Source organism: Xenopus laevis, chromosome 3L (genome assembly GCF_017654675.1).
Source record: "Xenopus laevis strain J_2021 chromosome 3L, Xenopus_laevis_v10.1, whole genome shotgun sequence".
Lineage (NCBI taxonomy): Eukaryota > Metazoa > Chordata > Amphibia > Anura > Pipidae > Xenopus > Xenopus laevis.
In genome coordinates this window covers 96,119,594-96,138,139 of record NC_054375.1, presented here as the reverse complement: position 1 = coordinate 96,138,139, position 18,546 = coordinate 96,119,594, and the positions used below count along the sequence as shown (strand labels likewise).

At 37.4% G+C, this 18,546-nt stretch overlaps 1 protein-coding gene across 1 annotated transcript in view; it reads left to right on the top strand.

Annotated features, from left to right (window-relative positions):
- Window positions 1-2,620: 2,620 nt before the first annotated feature.
- The window catches only part of scaper.L (S-phase cyclin A-associated protein in the ER L homeolog), a gene marked incomplete at its 5' end in the record, with an annotated part of 87,154 nt that continues 71,228 nt past the window's right edge, over window positions 2,621-18,546 (top strand). The window contains 3 exon segments of the mRNA NM_001095860.1: window positions 2,621-2,706; window positions 9,661-9,778; window positions 14,283-14,350.

The following is an 18,546-nucleotide window of genomic DNA, read 5'->3' as shown; positions in this document are numbered from 1 at the left end:
TGAAAAAATTAAAAAGATATCTATTCTCTTTAGAGGACTGGTTAATGATTTATGTTCAGTTATATCAATTTATATATCATTTCGTATGTTATGACAATAAGTTTCTATTCATAACCAGTTGCAACTTCTAAACTGTTGCTTTTTGTCTAGTGTCACATTTTGAGCAGGTATAATACAGTAGGGGTTATTAATTTGGTCATATTTCGAACTGTTTCAATTCATTGTTTTGTTTCACTCAAATTAATATTTTTGTTTTTTTGTATTTTTTAATATTTTTTCTATAAATATCTATTTCCATCTATATAATGAACTGATCAAATTTATTGTATGTTACTATAAATTAATATCAAAAACAGGTAACTTTATATTTTTTTGTCCTTTTATATATATTCGATCAAATTTATCTATCTCTCATGGTACACTTGCTATTACATATATTATTTTTTAATTCATAATATATAACCCGTTTCCATCAAACAAAATAGCTAAAGGCAAAATACAATCCTATGTGAGTATAATTGTAGATTACGGGAGCACTTCAATTCTATAATTTTATCCCGTTCCAAAAAGACGTTAATTTACGAAGAATATGGTTGTATCGAGTAATGTTTTAAGCTTTTATTTATTGTTGTCACAATTTCACATGATATATGAATAATGCACATTGGTCATTGATCAATTAGACCACACCTGTGTTTTAGAGCACTGATGTCAGACACTGTTGCTATTTAACTCTAGAGTCATGTGATGTCCACTGACTCTGAGGAAGTGCCGGTGGATCCGGCAAGAAACGCGTAAGTCAGCGTGCATACCCACCGCCCAATCTTTCACCTGTGTGTATGGAATAAAGCCTGAATTTTGCATTCAATACTGCTGTCCGAGTTTTGTCCAGGATCTGCGCCGTAAACACGGGGGTGCGATGAATCTACAAGCATGAATTATCCCTAGGAAAATACACTCGCTGAAAATACACTCGCTGAAAATCTCTCTGCAGTTGATTGTTGTTACTGTACTATAGAAACATCGTTTACAAACACCATAGCAAGAACACCGAATGAAATATGACTGGTTGAATTTCCTTCAGTTGAGCTCCATTTTAAAAAACAGAAATTGTTATCGTAAGGTTACCAGAGGCAGATTTTTTGCAGCCCCTGGTAAGGAGGTGTCTGAGGCAAGGTTCTCATATTCATTGCCTTGTGGCTGAAGCACCTCTGTATGCTAGCACACGGGAAACGGGGAGATAATTATGTTACCTGTAGCTGTCTCTTGCTAGTGTTATAAGTATATTTACAATATTCATAGATTTATGCAAAAAGCCTATATTTACTCCCCTTCTTGTTATCCTCCTACATACTATAACAAGCAGGCCCTGACTGGCAACCTGTGGATTCTGGAAAGTGCCAGACGGCTGCTGTAAGATGCCATAGACAGTCACTATTTAGTGGGCTGATAAGGGGCTGTTTGGGCCTCTATATTCTTAAAATAGCCGGGCCTATTTTGAATCCAAGTCCAGACCTGATAAGTCACTAATTACATCTTTAAAACTTGATTTGGCTAAGATAATGCTAACCCTGTATAATGTAAAAGGTAATATACATTAAAGGAGTTGTTCATCTTTAAATGAACTTTTAGTAGGAGTATGATATAGAGAGTGATATTCTGAGATAATTTGCAATTGGTTTTCATTTTTTATTATTTGTGGTTTTTGAGTTATTTAGCTTTTTATTCAGCAGCTCTTCAATTAGCATCTTAACCACTCTGGTAACTAGGGTCCAAATTACCCTAGCAACCATGCTTGATTTGAATAAGAGACTGGAATATGAATAGGAGAGGGTCGGAATAAAAGGGTTGGTAATAATAAGTAACAATAACAACACATTTGGAGCCTTACAGAGCATTTGTTTTTTTAGAAAAGGGAGTCTGCGACACCCATTTGAAAGCTGCAAAGAGTCAGAAGAAAAAGGCAAATAACTATAAAATAATGAAAACCAATTGAAAAGTTGCTTAGAATTGGCCTTTCTATAACATAATAAAATTTATTAAAGGAGAACCACCCTTTAATATTCCTAGACAAAAGCCATTACACCATTTTTGCCAATTCAACTGCTGCTTCTACTGCGCCTTATGAAGCCCCGGTCTACCTCTAACAATATGGATAGTTGTCAGTCACCATACGAACATTTAATCAGTACTATAACCTTCTTGTTGTGAAATAACAAGCCGCCTTCTCTTCCCTGCGGCAGGAAAATCAGCTGTGGCGGCAGCAGCAGCAAGGGCTGTCTCTAACATAAGTCACATGACTAGAATAGTGGGTTATGGGATATGAAGTCTTCAAGCTGAGTGGGCGGGTCCCAAACTTCAGTTACGTTGTTACAGCGGCACCCAGACAGCCTTGGTGATTGAAGGCTTCTAAATAAAATTGCTCTTATTGGCACACATTTCTTTCATTAAAATACGTTTTAATTGTTACCTAGTTCTCAGCCACACCCAGCCTAGCCTAGTCCTACTCTATCACTGACACTGGTATTATGCTTCCACAATCGCTTCTTTTAGAGGCTCGCTCTGAACACTGCAACTCCCATAATTCCCCTCTGACATCAGCAATACACCCTCCTGGAAACATGACTCCGCCCCATGCTTGACTCAGTTAGCTGTTGAAGGAAGAATGGCTGCTGCTGGGAACTCTATTACTATAGTAAGCTCCAGGTGCTCTCCCTGTATCTATCTATCTATCTATCTTACTATCTATCTATCTTACTATCTATCTTTTCTCTATATTTCATCAGTTCATGCTAAGGTAGAGGAGAATGTTTAAGAGAGAGGTGCTGCTGTGAAATACAAGGGTACATTTTGCTGGGACTTCTTAAGGAGTGTAAACATGCATAGTGGGATAATAAGAAATATTTTTATTCAACTGAGGGGGATAATAGTTTTATAGGTGCACAATTGGCATAACCTAAACTTTCTATAGCTGCATGAATGTTTGTGTAATTCCACTTCTGTTGATTACTTGGTATACATATACATTACTTATAGAAAAACACATCAGAAATAGATTTCATTATATGTGCTGAAATATAACGGATTAACAATGCCCCTTGTCTCCCATGCTGTCCAGCATCAACTATGTATAGCTTTATGAAGATTCCTGACTAGTACAGGTCAAAACCCCACAGCAGTGCAATATTGAATTCTTTAGAGCATAGCACCAGAAGTCCGCATACGTAAAGCGAGACTGACTCTAAAAAAACTACTCTTCAAAATATGAATGTACATTAAATGTTAGCTATAGGTCATGTTGATCATTTTTCACTGACAGGTCTGCTTTTGTAATAATTTTTACATGCAGTTCCTAAACCTGACCAGTGTCGGACTGGCCCAGCTGGAAACCGGAAAAAAACCCGGTAGGCCCCGACCCTTTATGGGCCCCCGCCGGGCCAGACCCCTCTCCTGACCAGTCTGTTAAAACAAAAAATATTTCTATAGGCGCAGCGCCATTCATATGGAGCGCAGAGTGACGCCCTCACGCATGCGTGCTGAGCGCATCACGGTAGGGAGGCTGGGGGTCGGAGGGGGCCCTGGACAGTTGCCCCTGTGGGCCCCGGCCCCCCCAGTCCGACCCTGAACCTGACTTGTCTTGCCAACCTGGCTGTCCCTTCTAAACATATAGTTTCAAATGCTAAAGGACGACTGCTGCACAAATATGGCAGCCCCTCATAGAGTAATATGGGCGATTGGACAGGTAAGGTAAAAGCATTGGGCTAATACTTTTATGGCAATATTATATAGTTCATGCAAAGACAATGTTATGATAGATGTAAAAAAGGTTTAAGTTCTGGTGTCTTCAGCTGTATTATATTTTTGGGTAAATGGCTTTCTTCTTCAATTTTAAAACAAAAACTGTGGTGCCGTGTTAGCCAGTAACAAAAATGACAAATAAAAAAACAAACAAATACAAAAAGTATTGTAGAATTGATCCCTATATTGGCTAACAATAAAAATCCATTGCAAGCTTTTGGAGCACCAAGGCCCCTTCGTCAGGCAAAATACAAATGAAAGCTAGAAAGGCACAGCATATATAATGTTAGATCATCTGTAACTTCCTAATGTATTGCCCATGAATACCTTTCGCTGATATTACGGTATATATGCTGTGCCTTTCTAGCTTTTATTCGTATTTTGCCTGACGAAGGGGCCTGGGTGCTCTGAAAGCTTGCAATGAATTTTTATTGTTAGCCAATATTGGCATCACTTCAACAATTCTTTTTGTATTTTTTTTATTTGTTATTTCTTCAAACTTAAGGACAGGGAGTCTGTTATCACAGTTCCAACAGTGCTAAATAATGCAGTGAGTAATACATTAACATATACAACAAAGTTCAAGTGAACAAAACATAAGGCCTTAAAACAAAATCCATCCGTATATTAGGTAAAAGTAGTTTAGAGAAAGTGTGTAGAAGGACAATGAAACCTAAATCCACTGGGGGTGTCAATTTGTAAAGCACCCCCCCATTGACTTGAATCACTAATGTGGTACTTCATGGAGAAACTGACACAAACTGATCTACAGTTTAAAGGTGGCCATAGACACACAGATCCGATTGTACGAATCGAGGATTTGTACGATTTTCGGATCGTGTGTGGCGTGTGCCGACATCTTTCGCCCGGCGGAGATCGGTCGATCGGTCAGGTTTGATTTTGACCCGACCGATCCCGCCGGAGCTCATGGCACATCGTAATCTGATCGTTCGGCCATACGGCCGAACAATCAGATTACCCCCGATATAGCCATGCCTGTTAATGTCATATCGGGGAAAGATCCGCTCGTTTGGCAACATCGCCAAACGAGCGGATCTTTGCATCTATGGCCACCTTAAGTAGGTATATATGAAAATGTCACATTAAATAATTTTGTGGTCTAAAAACATCTGTCCATCTGTTACTGCAGGTAAGGTCCTTTAATAGGACGCACCCAAACTTACACAAACATAGAGAGAGGTGATGGACCCAACTCTGCACAAAAATACTCGTTGGCGTCCCAATACATAACATTACCAGCAGTGACCAGAAGAAAGGACATTTGGTCCACCTGTAAAATACTCATATATTTTTTTTATTTATTTATTTTTTATTGAAAAATATACTTTTATTATATATATAATATAAATATATAACCTGTAAAATACTCATATACCACTTGAGTTATAGAAATGAAATGTCTGTGTAAAGAATGTGGATTTGGAAGAAAGTTGAACATATGGCAGGCACTGTGTAACATGGGAAAGACAATGATTTATTAGGGAATGAAAATGGAATTGAAAAAATTGAGAAGCTGATACACAGAGGTTTGTAGGACAAACATGGAAATATCACATTGATTAAATGTCACTAAGATCTGGCTTGTGATGACTGGATTAGCGGTAGTGTGGATTTTATTGCTACTGACCTGTGAATACAATGCTTAGCTTTTGTTGTGCATCGTTGCTAGGATTAATTTGTGACAGAGGAAAAGTGCATTTTGGGTACTGTAGCTTGTTGCTAATGCCTTGGACTGTATGTGTGTTGTTAGAATTGTTACAGTGTTGTTACCAGTTACTTGGTCACTCCACCTGTGCATAGAGTTCAAAGGACACTGAAAGTAGCTGTCTTTCTCTAACAGATAAAATAGCATGAAATCAATTGTTTAAGCACTAAAAAGCAGGAACCATATGTTAATAGCTTCATAATAAGTGAGTCATTGCTGATGTAATGGATATATTTTATTTTATACTTGGTCCTCAGCTGCAGGTCTGGTGCAGGCATAGATTTTTTTAAATTATGCAATAAAGATGCATACTGTGAGCAATGATTTGGAGTTTCTAAAGAATAAGTGTAAGGCGGTGGGCCATGCCCAAATGCCCTCTGTCGTAAGTGAGGATGCATTTGATCTATGTTTGTTTCCTCTATACAACAGGTTTTGAAGTTCTTCACAGGACTCCATAATATTATTTGAGGGGGAGTTTGCACTTTAAAATTTTCTTTCTTTGCAGAATCTGATCAAAATGTGGCTTTTTACCCATATAAAAACAAATGCCTAATGGCTATTTTATGTTTATGCCTAGTTTATGCTTAGGCAAAAGCAGCCAGGATGTATGCCTTTACTAAGTCAATACACTATGATCTGCAGTAGTTAGCCTATAAAATATTCTGTGCGCCACTTTCCCTGTCTCCTCACTACATGGTCAATACACTTGAATGACACATTGCTCCAGAGATACATTTGATTCAATATTCTTGTGTTCATTTGTGGAAGAATCAAATATCACAAGTGCAGGAGATTCTGCTGTTTGATTATAGTATGACTGGAAATTTGATTTTCAGAATCATATTGCATTTACAACTGCTTAATATTTGATTTTTTAAAAATGCTAAGGGCACATTCAAAGATATCTTATATATAAAGTATCAGCGAATGTAGAAGTCTTGAGGGAATTGTTAGCTACCTTAGTTTGTTTTGCCAGCTGTGTCTTAATGTAAGTTCCTGGATTCTTGTCCATACTTTTATTGCCTTTTTAATGAGGCATCAGACCTTTTTTGATGCAGCATACAAGAAAAAAGGCAGAGAGAGGGCCATGTTTCAACATTTTCTGTAAAGCTCATTTATTAAACGAAATGCAAAATAATGGCACAAATTGCCATTCTTATAAAACAGAATGCAGGCTTTGTTGGTGCAATAGCAACAACAAAATTGTGCAAGTTACAGCAAAATTGTATGTGCTGTAACTTGCACGTTTTATTAATGCAGGTGCAGATTACTGCCTTTTTTAAAAGCCCATACTATTTTGCCATTTCTTCTTTACCCCTGCAAAAATGGTGTCACTGTGTACAATTGACTTTAGGCTGGAATCCAATAAGTTCAAGTGAGTTGCTCATGCTATGTTCAATACTATAGAACTGGCCGTACATGCAATAAGCGGTTTATTAGCGATGCCACAAAACAATTGGATCTTTGCCCAGTTTAGTCACTGTTACAATGGGCAAGCCCAGATTTGTGGCGAGGCCACAAAGGCCTGGGCCTAGGGTGGCAAAATTTTATGGGTGTCATGCCGCCCTGCCACATCCTAAGGAGCACTGGGTGCTCCGGTAATTAAAAAGCGCAATCACGTGGGCACAGGGGCCAACGCTACAGAAGGGCACGCACGTGAAATCCGGCCCTGACCTGTGCCCTGTTGGGAAAGGACCACATCTATGGGGCCCATTCATTAAATTCGAGTGAAGGAATAGAAGAAAAAATGCTTTGAATTTTGAAGTGTTGTTTTGGCTACTTCAACCATCGAATGGGCTACTTCGACCTTCGACTTCGAATCGAATGATCGATAGTCGAAGTACTGTCTCTTTAAGAAAAAAATTCAACCCCCTAGTTCGCCACCTAAAAGCTACCCAGCTCAATGTTAGCCTATGGGGAAGGTCCCCATAGGCTTGGCTAACTTTTTTTGGTTGAAGGATAATCCTTCGATCGTTGGATTAAAATCCTTCGAATTGTTCAAATCGAAGGATTTAATCATTCGATCGAACGATTATTCCTTCGATCGAAGTATTTGCGAAAAATCCTTCGACTTCTATATTCAAAGTCGAAGGATTTTCATTCCCGGTCGAATATCGAGGGTTAATTAACCCTTTATGAATTTGCCCCTATGTGTTGATGCAGCATTGTCTGACAGGATTTTCAAATTTTCCTGATCGATATCTACCTACCTGATGTTTGCAGGACCGGATTTGAATCCACGGTGCCCCGAGGCCTCACGGTCCAAGCGTCCGCCGTCCAAGGCCTTGCGGTCCTAGTGCACCCCCGCGAGAGCAGTGCAGGAACGCTGAGTTCCCAATGCGGCTGGGCGGCATGCCGCCCCTAAAACTTTGCCACCCGGACCTTTGTGGCCTCGCCACAAATCCGGGCCTGCAGCTGGGCAGGCAGTCTCAAGCCTCCATATTTGTACAGGTATGTACAGGTATGACATCAGTTATCTGTAAACCCATTATCCAGAAAGTTCTGAATTGCAGAAAGGCCATCACCCATAGACTTCATTTGATCTAAATGATCCAAATTTTTTTAAAAAATTTCCTTTTTTTCTTTAATAATAAAACAGTACCTTGTATTTGATCCAAATTAAGACATAATTGATTCTTATTGGAAGCAAAAACCAACCTTTTGGGTTTATTTAATGTTTACGTGATTTTCTTGTAGACTTAAGGTATGAGGATCCAAATTACAGAAAGGTCCATTATCAGGAAAACACCAGGTCCAGAGCATTCTGGATAACTGGTCCAAAGACATACCACTGCTATCTTTTTTGTTGAAAGTGGAGTAAATTCTTATGCAGGCTGAGAGGGATTCCTAAACTTTTTCATATGACTGTTTTCTGAAGAACCTTGCCTTGCAGTCTTGCTTAATAATACAGTTCTGGTAAGCAAATTACCAACACAGTATGAGCCCTTATAAGGCAGATATTAATTCCACGGCCTTCTTTTAGCTGTGACCTTTGTGAGTAGTGTTTCACATCATGCAGTTGTTGTCTGTGCACTTGTCCTTGCATTTGTAAGTGAACCATAAGAGGGTAGCAATATAGAGATTTACTAAAAAAATAGTAGGCATTGTCTACTATATCTCAAATATAGCATGAATGATATATCTCCCTGTCTCACAGTTCCTAAAATACATTGTGTATAATTTTACACTTTGCTTTCATTGGAAAATTGATAGTTGCTCTCTACCTGTCATTTATTAATCTTGGTTTATCTGTAGTTTATTTTAGTAAAGAGGTCCTGCCCATCATATAGCAAAGGCTGTCAGTCCTATAGTTATCAATGGATTTTATGGATGTTTATAGACTGATTTTAGAAGCTTATAAGAAAACAAAGCTTTGTTTTTTAATTGTTGACCTATTTATACAAAGTAACTTTTACACATGCTCTCTAAAACACTCACATTAGCAGTGTAGAATGCATGTATATAGAATGTCAGATTTGGCCACAGTGGGTGAATATGGATGGCCATCCATATACATATTGATTATACAGCTTGGTTGATTTTAGACTATCAATTTATGTTGAAAACTAGTCCAACATATGTATCACTTTTCTGGCTGCCCATGAGGTGCAGGGGCCAATTATCACTTATATGTATCAGACAAGTGAAATTTGATCATTAATGTGTGAATGTGCTGCAGGGCGTTCTGCTGGCTATCCCTCTTCTTGGCCTATGTGTAGTGGTTTTATGGCTGGATCTGCTGAATTATTCTAAAACGTTTTTTTCTCCTATGTTAAATAAAATGAAAAATATATGTTTGAATTTAAACATTACTGTTCAACAATTTGAGTAACTGTGGGAAATTTCTAGAAAAGGCTAAATTAACATTCAGTTATTTTGGTATTCAAAGATGTTGTGCAATTATCTAAAATACTCATATTTGTTTCACAAATACGAAACTAGTGGATGAAAATGAAAACTTCATTCTCAGTTATTTTATTTTTCTTCATTCTTTCTATTGATATTTAGCTTGGATAGGAATAAACTAGTATTCCGTTTGAGCTTCCATATTATTGATACAAACCAATTCAGTTATCAGTAAACAAAATTAAATACTAATTGCATGAAATTCCATTTTGATTTCATTTATATTGCAGGCATCATTTCAGAGATCCAACAGCCATGACAAGGTGAGAAAAATTGTGGCAGAGGAAGGCCGTACAGCTAGGAACCTAATTGCATGGAGTGTTCCTTTGGAAAGCAAAGAAGATGAAGGTAATTTAGTAACCATTTAAATAAACAAGTTTATATTTAGCAAAATACTCCATCCATAAAAATACAACATGACTTATTCTCATGTGTTTCAAAAGGTTTAGAATCAAAGGGATTCTGTTATGATTTCTATGGTACAATTGTTATTACTAAATTACATTGTGTATATTGCTCGTAATTCTTACTGCTATTTACAATATTGTTCTTGAACCAAAAAAATTTATTATGTAATAATGGTGTTAACGCAGCCATCACAAGTCAATTTCCCTGGTCATGTGCTTTCAGAAAGAGCCAGCACCTTTACATTGGAACTGCTTTCAGACAGGCTTTTGTTTTTTCTGCTCATTGTAACAGAAGGATTCATTACTTGGTTAGCTGAACTTGTATTTTTACCATTGGGTGCTGTTCTCATAACTACCTAGAAGTGAGCATTTTCTTAGCAATGCAGGTGCCAAGGAGCTGTTATCTGGTTACTTTCTCATTGTTCTGCTAAAGGACTGCTGGGGGCTCATACACGGTGGAGCTAAAGCCAAGTTCAGCCAAATACGTGAAAGGAGACATCTCTGGGTTGACCTCAGCTCCAGCTCTGCTTTGTGTGAGCACTCGCATGCTGATAAGATTCAAATCAATGGAGCAGGGGCACTGGAGCAGATCTGCTTCTCTCAACCTGCAAAAAATATGCAGGCTGACAACAGCCTGATCCTTTAGCTTGTGTACCCATAGCTTAAAGAGTTACTGAACTTTAGCAAAGCACACGTCACATGGCTGGGGGCACTTGGGAAACCGACATGTCTAGTATGCCAGATTTTAAAATGAAATATTAAAAAAATCTGTTTACTCTTTTGAAATAATGGATGAGCACTATTAACTGATGCATTTTAAATAAAGCATTTTTCTCATGACAGAATCCCTTTAACATGTTTACCTTTAATGTGTACAATTCCTTTTTGATTTCATATGACTATTTAAGCTCTAGTCCATAAATTAATGTTAATAAAGTTGTTGTAAATACAGTTGCATTTCACACCTTTTCAATATCTTAGGGATCATTAATGAGTGGGTGTGCAGTAGTGCATAAGGAAAATCAAAATGTGCTCATGATTTACTAATGTAGGTGCAAATTATCAGTTCAACAAGGACCATTGCAAATTACAGGCATTATTGACTTTATTGAATTACAGGCATTATTGACTGTTTAGTTGCTTGTGCTTTGTACAGTACTTTTGAGCTGGCTATCCAATTGTTTTCCAAGCCAGCAGTAGTAGTATCATACATGGCATACAAAAAACAAATGGACCTTTTACCAATTTGACCATGTGTCGGACCAAATCGGGCTGATGGCGGAGAATTAACAGCCAGATGGTTTTTAACTGAAGTGGATTTTTGCATAGAACGTGTGTCAATCTAACAGATATAATTCAGTATTTGATATCACCTGTTTTGTAAACATTCTGTTCCTACCAATTTATTAGTGCTATTATGTTATGTATACTTTTGTCAATGTTTAAATGTTTAATTTTGGTATGTGTACGGGGTTTAAATGATGGTGTGTTTAACATGATTTATAGCTGTAACACCTTTTAAATTAAAGGCATTTCCTGTAAGTGCTTAACACATGAAACACTTCAAAATTTAATGGATGAAATAAATTGGTGTTTTATATGTTCCACAACGCGGAAAGGGGTCACAAGGGTTAACTCACCAAGTATAGGAGGAGGTTCTGGTGCACTGCCCTGAACCTTCCGCTAAAGGAGCAGATCCAAACCTTATTTGCAGTTGAGCAGGCACTCAAGGACCAATCCTTCACACAGGCGTGTAAAAGAAATAAGTATTTTATTTGGTATAAATGGAAACTTACCAGTTGTGTGTCATTAGGGTACAAATACTCTGTAATCCTATGAATGTATTGTTATTGCTACCTTGTATTACTCATCTTTTTATTCAAGCCCTCTCCTATTCATATTCCAGTTTTATTTATATCCGTGCATGGTTGCTAGGGTAATGTGGACCCTAGCAACCACAGTGCTGAAACTGCAACCTGGAGACCTGCTGAATAAAAATGTAACTTAAAAACCCACAAATAATAAAAAAATAATTCTCAGAATATCACTCTACATTATACTTAAAGTTAATTCAAAGGTGAACAACCCCTTTATATTTAGTCAGACCAATAAAGTATGCTTTGCCTTTTTTTTTTTTTTTTTTTTTTTTTTTTTTTTTTACACATCACTTTATATATTGAATACAGTTATTTGTGTTCTGTTTTTTTTTTGTTCTAAATACATAACACCACTCTCTACAGGGGTAAATCTAAAGAATAGTGTTTTCTCAATTGTTTATATATATATATATATATATATATATATATGGCTTTTCACATAGCTATCCCAATATTAAATATACCATATGTTTGGGGACCAGATTTTCTTAAAATCATGCTTTTGACCCCACGCTTAGACCAGCTGGGACCAATAAAAGTCATCCACTAGTGTTCTGCACTCGGGTCTAGAGCACTAGAGCAGTAACATAACACCAGTAACAGGGTTGTAGTCAGCTCTTCAGACCCCTACCTAAAAAAATACCTTTTCGTGGTTGTCTTTAAAGGAGGTCATATAGGTAAGATTTACTAGATTTCTTCAAAGATAAATTCAGTGCCTATATAATTGACTTTATTTTAATTTATTTCAAGTCATATACCATCCTTGACACCCCTGAATGACCCTACCAACAAATAAGAAGGGTCTTCCTGTTTAATGAGTACTCTGTCTTATTTCATAATTCAGCTTGAAAAGCCACAAGATATTTAACAGATATTAGATTGTTTATAATATTGTTTAGTAAGTGATAATCATTGCTAATGTGTGTTAAGCTGATTATGATCAAAGTGTTGTTATTAGTAAGGATTTCACTGTCACTTGCGGTATTACCTCAGCCTGTGCTGGAAGACACCACTGCAGGCCTGGGTCAGATGTCTTTTATAGGAAAGGTATCTCCTTCCAAGGGGCTGTCAGTGGTCAAGTTACATGGTAAGAGAATGCCAAATCAATTCACAAAATGGGATACATCTCTCAGCAATCAATATTTGTTGTACTATACAGGCATTAATAAACCATAAATTGCACTAGTTATCCAAAACAGCACTCTCTGTCTCACCAGTGACTGTACGTAGTAAGCCATGCATACTGGATATTTAAAATTGGCTATTCTCAGTTATTAAACCAATACCAAATTAACATCGCAATGCACAATTTTTTTTATTTTATTTTGCTCTTAGATATGTAACTTGCTCAAGGTCTTCTTTCTTTTACTCAGTTTGATCCATAGCTTGACAGATGGGCTGGAGACTTTAAGTGCTTGTTGTATACTTCACTTTTTAAAGGGGGCATATGGTCTTAAAGCAAGAATTGGTAAATGTAGTTTTACACAGAAGTCACTGCAATTGAATATGAAGAGATTCTGGGTGTTTTGTGATTAATACTTTAATTCTGTAGTGGGACAGTGAAAACCACTTGGAATCAGTCTCCTTTGATTTTACTCAATCACCTGGAATTGCTTGGACACACCTACTTCAGGCTGTTGGCACTTGTATGCATAGCAATCGTCCTTTTTGAATGCAAGTTTACCTGACATGAGTGCTCCCACAGTTCTAGGCGATTGCTATTCAACAAAAGTGAGAATTTGACTTTGTCCTAGAACCTGTTAATCAGCTGGAGACATAACTGTGTAGTTTTAAAATTAAAATATCCCCAAAACCCTTATTAGCACCTTTAAACCAAGCTTGCGTTGGCCAAACATTCTACACTGGTAGGATCAGGAGAGGATCTATTGGGAACTACAGTATGATCATTCGGCATATGGAAAATGTATTGACTGATGTTACGTCTAAAAACTTACTAAGGTTTTAGAATTCTAGTAAGGTGGTTTTCCTTAAATAGGGAAAACAAAATAGTTGGAGAAAGGTGCTTGCATAGGTGTATACTGCGCCTTTTGGACAGTGCGAATCAAGTGCATACTTCACTGACCCTTAGGTAACAGTAAGGGGCCAGAGGTTCTGTGAAGTGCACGCTTGATTGGTTGATTGGATTCTCCTCTCGCTGTGGATTCAGGGCGGTGCACCCAGACCACTGATTTGGAGAGGTGACCCGTATTATATATGATACGCAAGTGATTATTTCAAGTGAAGGCTTCAGGTCAAGGGCACCCAAACCAAATACGATATCCGGTAATCACTGGATACCTTTCAGTGCCTTTTCATAAAGTGATCTAAATCAAAGCTTGAATGTGAACATTTATATGTATAAAATAATATACAAGCTCAAGAACAACAGCAATTTTTCTGTATGTATACTGCGCCTTTTAGAATAGTAATTTTTCTAGTTACAGATGGGTAAAAACGTAAAATTGTGCACAAAGTATGCTATGCTGCCTGTTTGAAGGAGCACAAGTTGATACAGAAAAACTTGAAATAAAATATCTGCTTTTTTCCTTTTTCATTTTTAATATGCAGGAAAAGCTAAATGGCCATGTGGAAAATCTAAGAGAGGAATTCACGGTACACACAAATCATCCAAACAGGTAATTCAATTATTTATCTGAAGGTTTAAAGAAGTTTTATTTTTTTGTCTATTGTATCTTATATTTATTAAAGGGGAACTCCACATAAACATAACTTAAGCTTTTTGAAAAGTAAACATTATTTCAAGCAACTTTGCAATGTACATCAATTAAAAAATGTGCAGACTTTTCATGATTTTTAATTTAACCCCTGCTCTCCTGCTGATCTGTCTGACGACTTTGCTGAGAATGACATTTATTCATACTTTTTGACGAAACCGGTAACTGTGATGGGTATAATAAGGGTTTCTGTGTTATGTGGGCTCTTTATCAAATTTTGGGTTGGAAGCCAGTGTTTGCCTTTAATTGCACTCATTTTACTATTATTTATGACTGAGCTTAAAATAGTAAGCATAAAAAGGTATAATAAAGAATTATTTTGACTTTGTTGATATTACATTTAAGCTACATTAAAATCTCAATGGCTGCATGCTCCATTCTCTTGTTTTTCTTTTAGCCATTCCACATCTCCACTTGAAAGTTCGTTTTAGGATGTTTATTTTTTTTTTATTCTCAAGCACACAGCTGATGAACCCTTTCTGGGCTTACACTGTTGTTGTGCTGCCTGTTTGCAGTAAACACGTGGCATGTAATAAAGAAACCCAAAACAGTGGAATCTATGACATCAGTAGTGCAGTACTTGTATTGCAGTGTTGTAGTTTTATATGAATTTATATAGATAATGTATTGTTACCCTGCACTGGGAAAAATGGTGTGTTTGCTTCAGAAGAAGGAAAAAAGGCTCAGGCTCATGTTTACATTGCAGAGAAAAGATAGGCACCTTTACAGCTGTTACCCTGGCCTGATGCCACTCTTCTTCAAATACATGCCAGTGCGGGATACTGTTTGCATAGCCTCACCGCTATCTTCATCACTTACAAATTTATTTAAAGGGAGGTCCACCTTTTAAGTTAAATTTTGCCAGTTTTTATTTTTACACTGAACTGTTCCTTTAAATTAACTTTTAGTATGTTATAGAATGGCTAATTCTAAGCAACTTTTCACTCGGCCTTCATGTTTTCTTCTTTTTTTTTTATAGTTTTTTTTCCCTCTGACTCTTTCCAGATTTCAAATGGGGACCACTGACCCCATCTAAAAACAAATGCTCTGTAAGGTTACAAATGTATAGCTATTGCTACTTTTTTATTTCTCATCTGTCTATTTAGGCCCTCTCATATTTATATTCCAGTCTCTTATTCAAATCAGTGCAAGGTTGCTAGGGTAATTTGGCCCTACCGACTAGATTGCTGAAATTGCAAATTGGAGAACTGCTGAATAAAATGCTAAATAATGCAAAAACCACAAATGACAAAAAGTGAAAACCAACTGCAAACTGTATCAGAATATCACAGAATATTCAAAAGGAGCATGAATGTTCATGGTAAAGCCTTTATTTTCAAATAACATTAGTTTGGTGTACATATATGTTGTTTTTACAAACGAGCAATTTCATTTGCGTGGGGATAAATGTTGGAATGATCTTTAGTGTAAAACTCAGAATGCAGAAGAAAGGCACAATATATTTGCTGCAGTGGCAAAATGTGGCATTAGCTTTTCTTAGTGATGCATTAGTGATCTCATCACTCATTCCCAAAGCAGGAAACCAGTGTTGGGACTTATCTGGGTTGTTGATAGATCCATAATCTTGGGAAGGGAAGACTGATTGAAATTAGAGAAATGTTTATGATATTTCATGGTTGCCTGAGATAAGCATGTTTATTTAACAGAGTCATTAATCCAAATGGAATAAATCATTGCAACAGAAGTTTATTTCCTGATCTTTTTAGAACATGTTGACTTTATGGATCAGGAAAGTTTTCTGTTAACTATGTCAGTGCCAGCAGCACAGATGTTAATGATATAAAAAAACATTATCTTGTTTTTTGTTGCATTTCATGCTATTTATATAAGACAAGACTGCCGCAGTTGTAATGGGAAATGCATGTACATTGCCTCAAACTGCTAAAGGAGTCTTTTAAAGAATAGAAGGCCTAAATCAGAAATATTTTTGCACTTTGGACAATGCTTTCTGGTGTTTCTGAATTACTCTTTCGGAGCGCAGAGACCTTTGGCTAATCTAACGAATACGAATCAGAGTGCGTTCATGAGCACTGCTTTGGTTACAGGTGAAGGTATGTAGGTGTTATGCTCCTAATCTCCTGCCAGTCCCTTAATTTGGGAGTTATACACACATGCAAATTAGGGAGCAGTAGTAATAGTAACATAGTAAATTAGGTTGAAAAAAGACACGTCCATCAAGTTCAACCTTTTAACTTTTTTGAACCTGCCTAACTGCCAGTTGGTCCAGAGGAAGATAAAAAAAAAACATCTGAAGCCTCTCCAATTTGCCTCAGAGGGGGAAAAATTCCTTTCTGACTCCAAAATGGCAATCGGACTAGTCCCTGGATTAATTTGTATTATCAGCTATCTTCCATAAACCTGTATTGCCTCGCTTGCTAAAAAGCTATCCAACCCCTATATCCTATATCTAATGTATTAGCCAGTACAACTGATCAGGGAGAGAATTCCACATCTTCACAGCTCTCACTGTAAAAAACCTCTTCCGAATATTAAGGTGGAACCTCTTTTCTTCTAAACAGAATGGGTGACCTTTTGTCCCTTTTAATACAGCTCAAGACCTTATTCGCCCTTGATGCTGCTCACTGGCATTGCTTGCTACAGCCAAGTTTATCATCTACAAGGACTCCAATGTCCTTTTCCATAATAGATTTGCCTAGTGCAGTCCCATTAAGGGTATAAGTGGCTTGGATATTTTTACATCCCAGATGCATGACTTTACATTTATCAACATTGAATCGTATTTGCCACTTAGCTGCCCAGATTGCCAGTTTGTTAAGATCCTGTTGCAAGGATGCCAAGTCCTGGATGTAATTAATTGGGCTTGATAGTTTTGTGTCATCTGCAAACACTGATACATTACTTACAATACCCTCCCCCTAAGTCATTAATAAACAAGCTAAATAAAAGTGGATCCAATACCAAGCCCTCCGGGACCCCACTAAGAACCTTACGCCAAATAGAGAATGTACCATTAACAATCACCCTCTCTAACCGATCCTGTAGCCAGTTTCCTATCCATGTGCAAACAACTTCATTAAGCCCAACAGACCTTAGTTTAGAAAGCAGTCGTTTGTGGAGCAAGGTATCTAACGCTTCGGCAAAATCCAAATAGATCTACTGCCCCCCCACAATTTGTCTCACATGACCTATCCTTTATAAAGCCATGCTAATTGCTGCTCATAATGCCATTCACAAGACAAAATTTTGAATGTGATCCCTTAACAAGCCTTCAAATAATTTGCTCACCACAGATGTCAAATTTACTGGCCTATAATCTCCTGGCTGAGATCGTAAACCCTTTTTAAATATTGGAATGACATTCGCTTTTCTCCGATCCATATGTACCATACCAGATGAAAGCGAATATGAGAAAATCAGAAATAAGGGCTAGTCTAAAACTGAACTAAGCTCTTTTAGAACCCGGGGGTGTATGCCATCAGGCCCTGAAGCCTTGTTTACATTAATTTTTATTAAAGCTTTATGGATCATATCCTGAGTCAGCCACTGACTAGATTGAGCTGAGCAATCAGTGCAGTTATGAGGTGAGCCTGGGAACTCGGACTCCTCAATTGTATACACTGAAGAAAAGAACTGATTTCGCAGATTTGCCTTTTCTGTATCTGTTACAACCATACTGATACCATAATGGAGCAACACTCTCAACCTGCATCTTTTTACTATTAATATATTTAAAAAACTTTTGGGGGTTAATCTTACTCTCCACCACAGTGCACTCTTCATTTCCTTTCTTTGCCTTCCGGAATGCTGATTTACAACATGTATTATAGTGTTTAGCCTCCTCCTCCTCACTTAGATTAGGGGGTCTATAGCATACTCCTACAATTAATTTGCTGGAATCTTTACAATTGGTGAAGAACTCTAACCATAAGACTTCCGCCCCCTCATTTTATAACATAACCTCCTCCTTTATATAAGCTTTTAAATCCTGCCTAACAAACAGACATACCCCTCCGCCTCCTTTTCTATTGCCTCTGTCCCTCCGAAACAAAGTATAGCAGCTGATATTAACTGCCCAGTCATGCGACTCATTCAGCCATGTTTCGGCCACACCAATC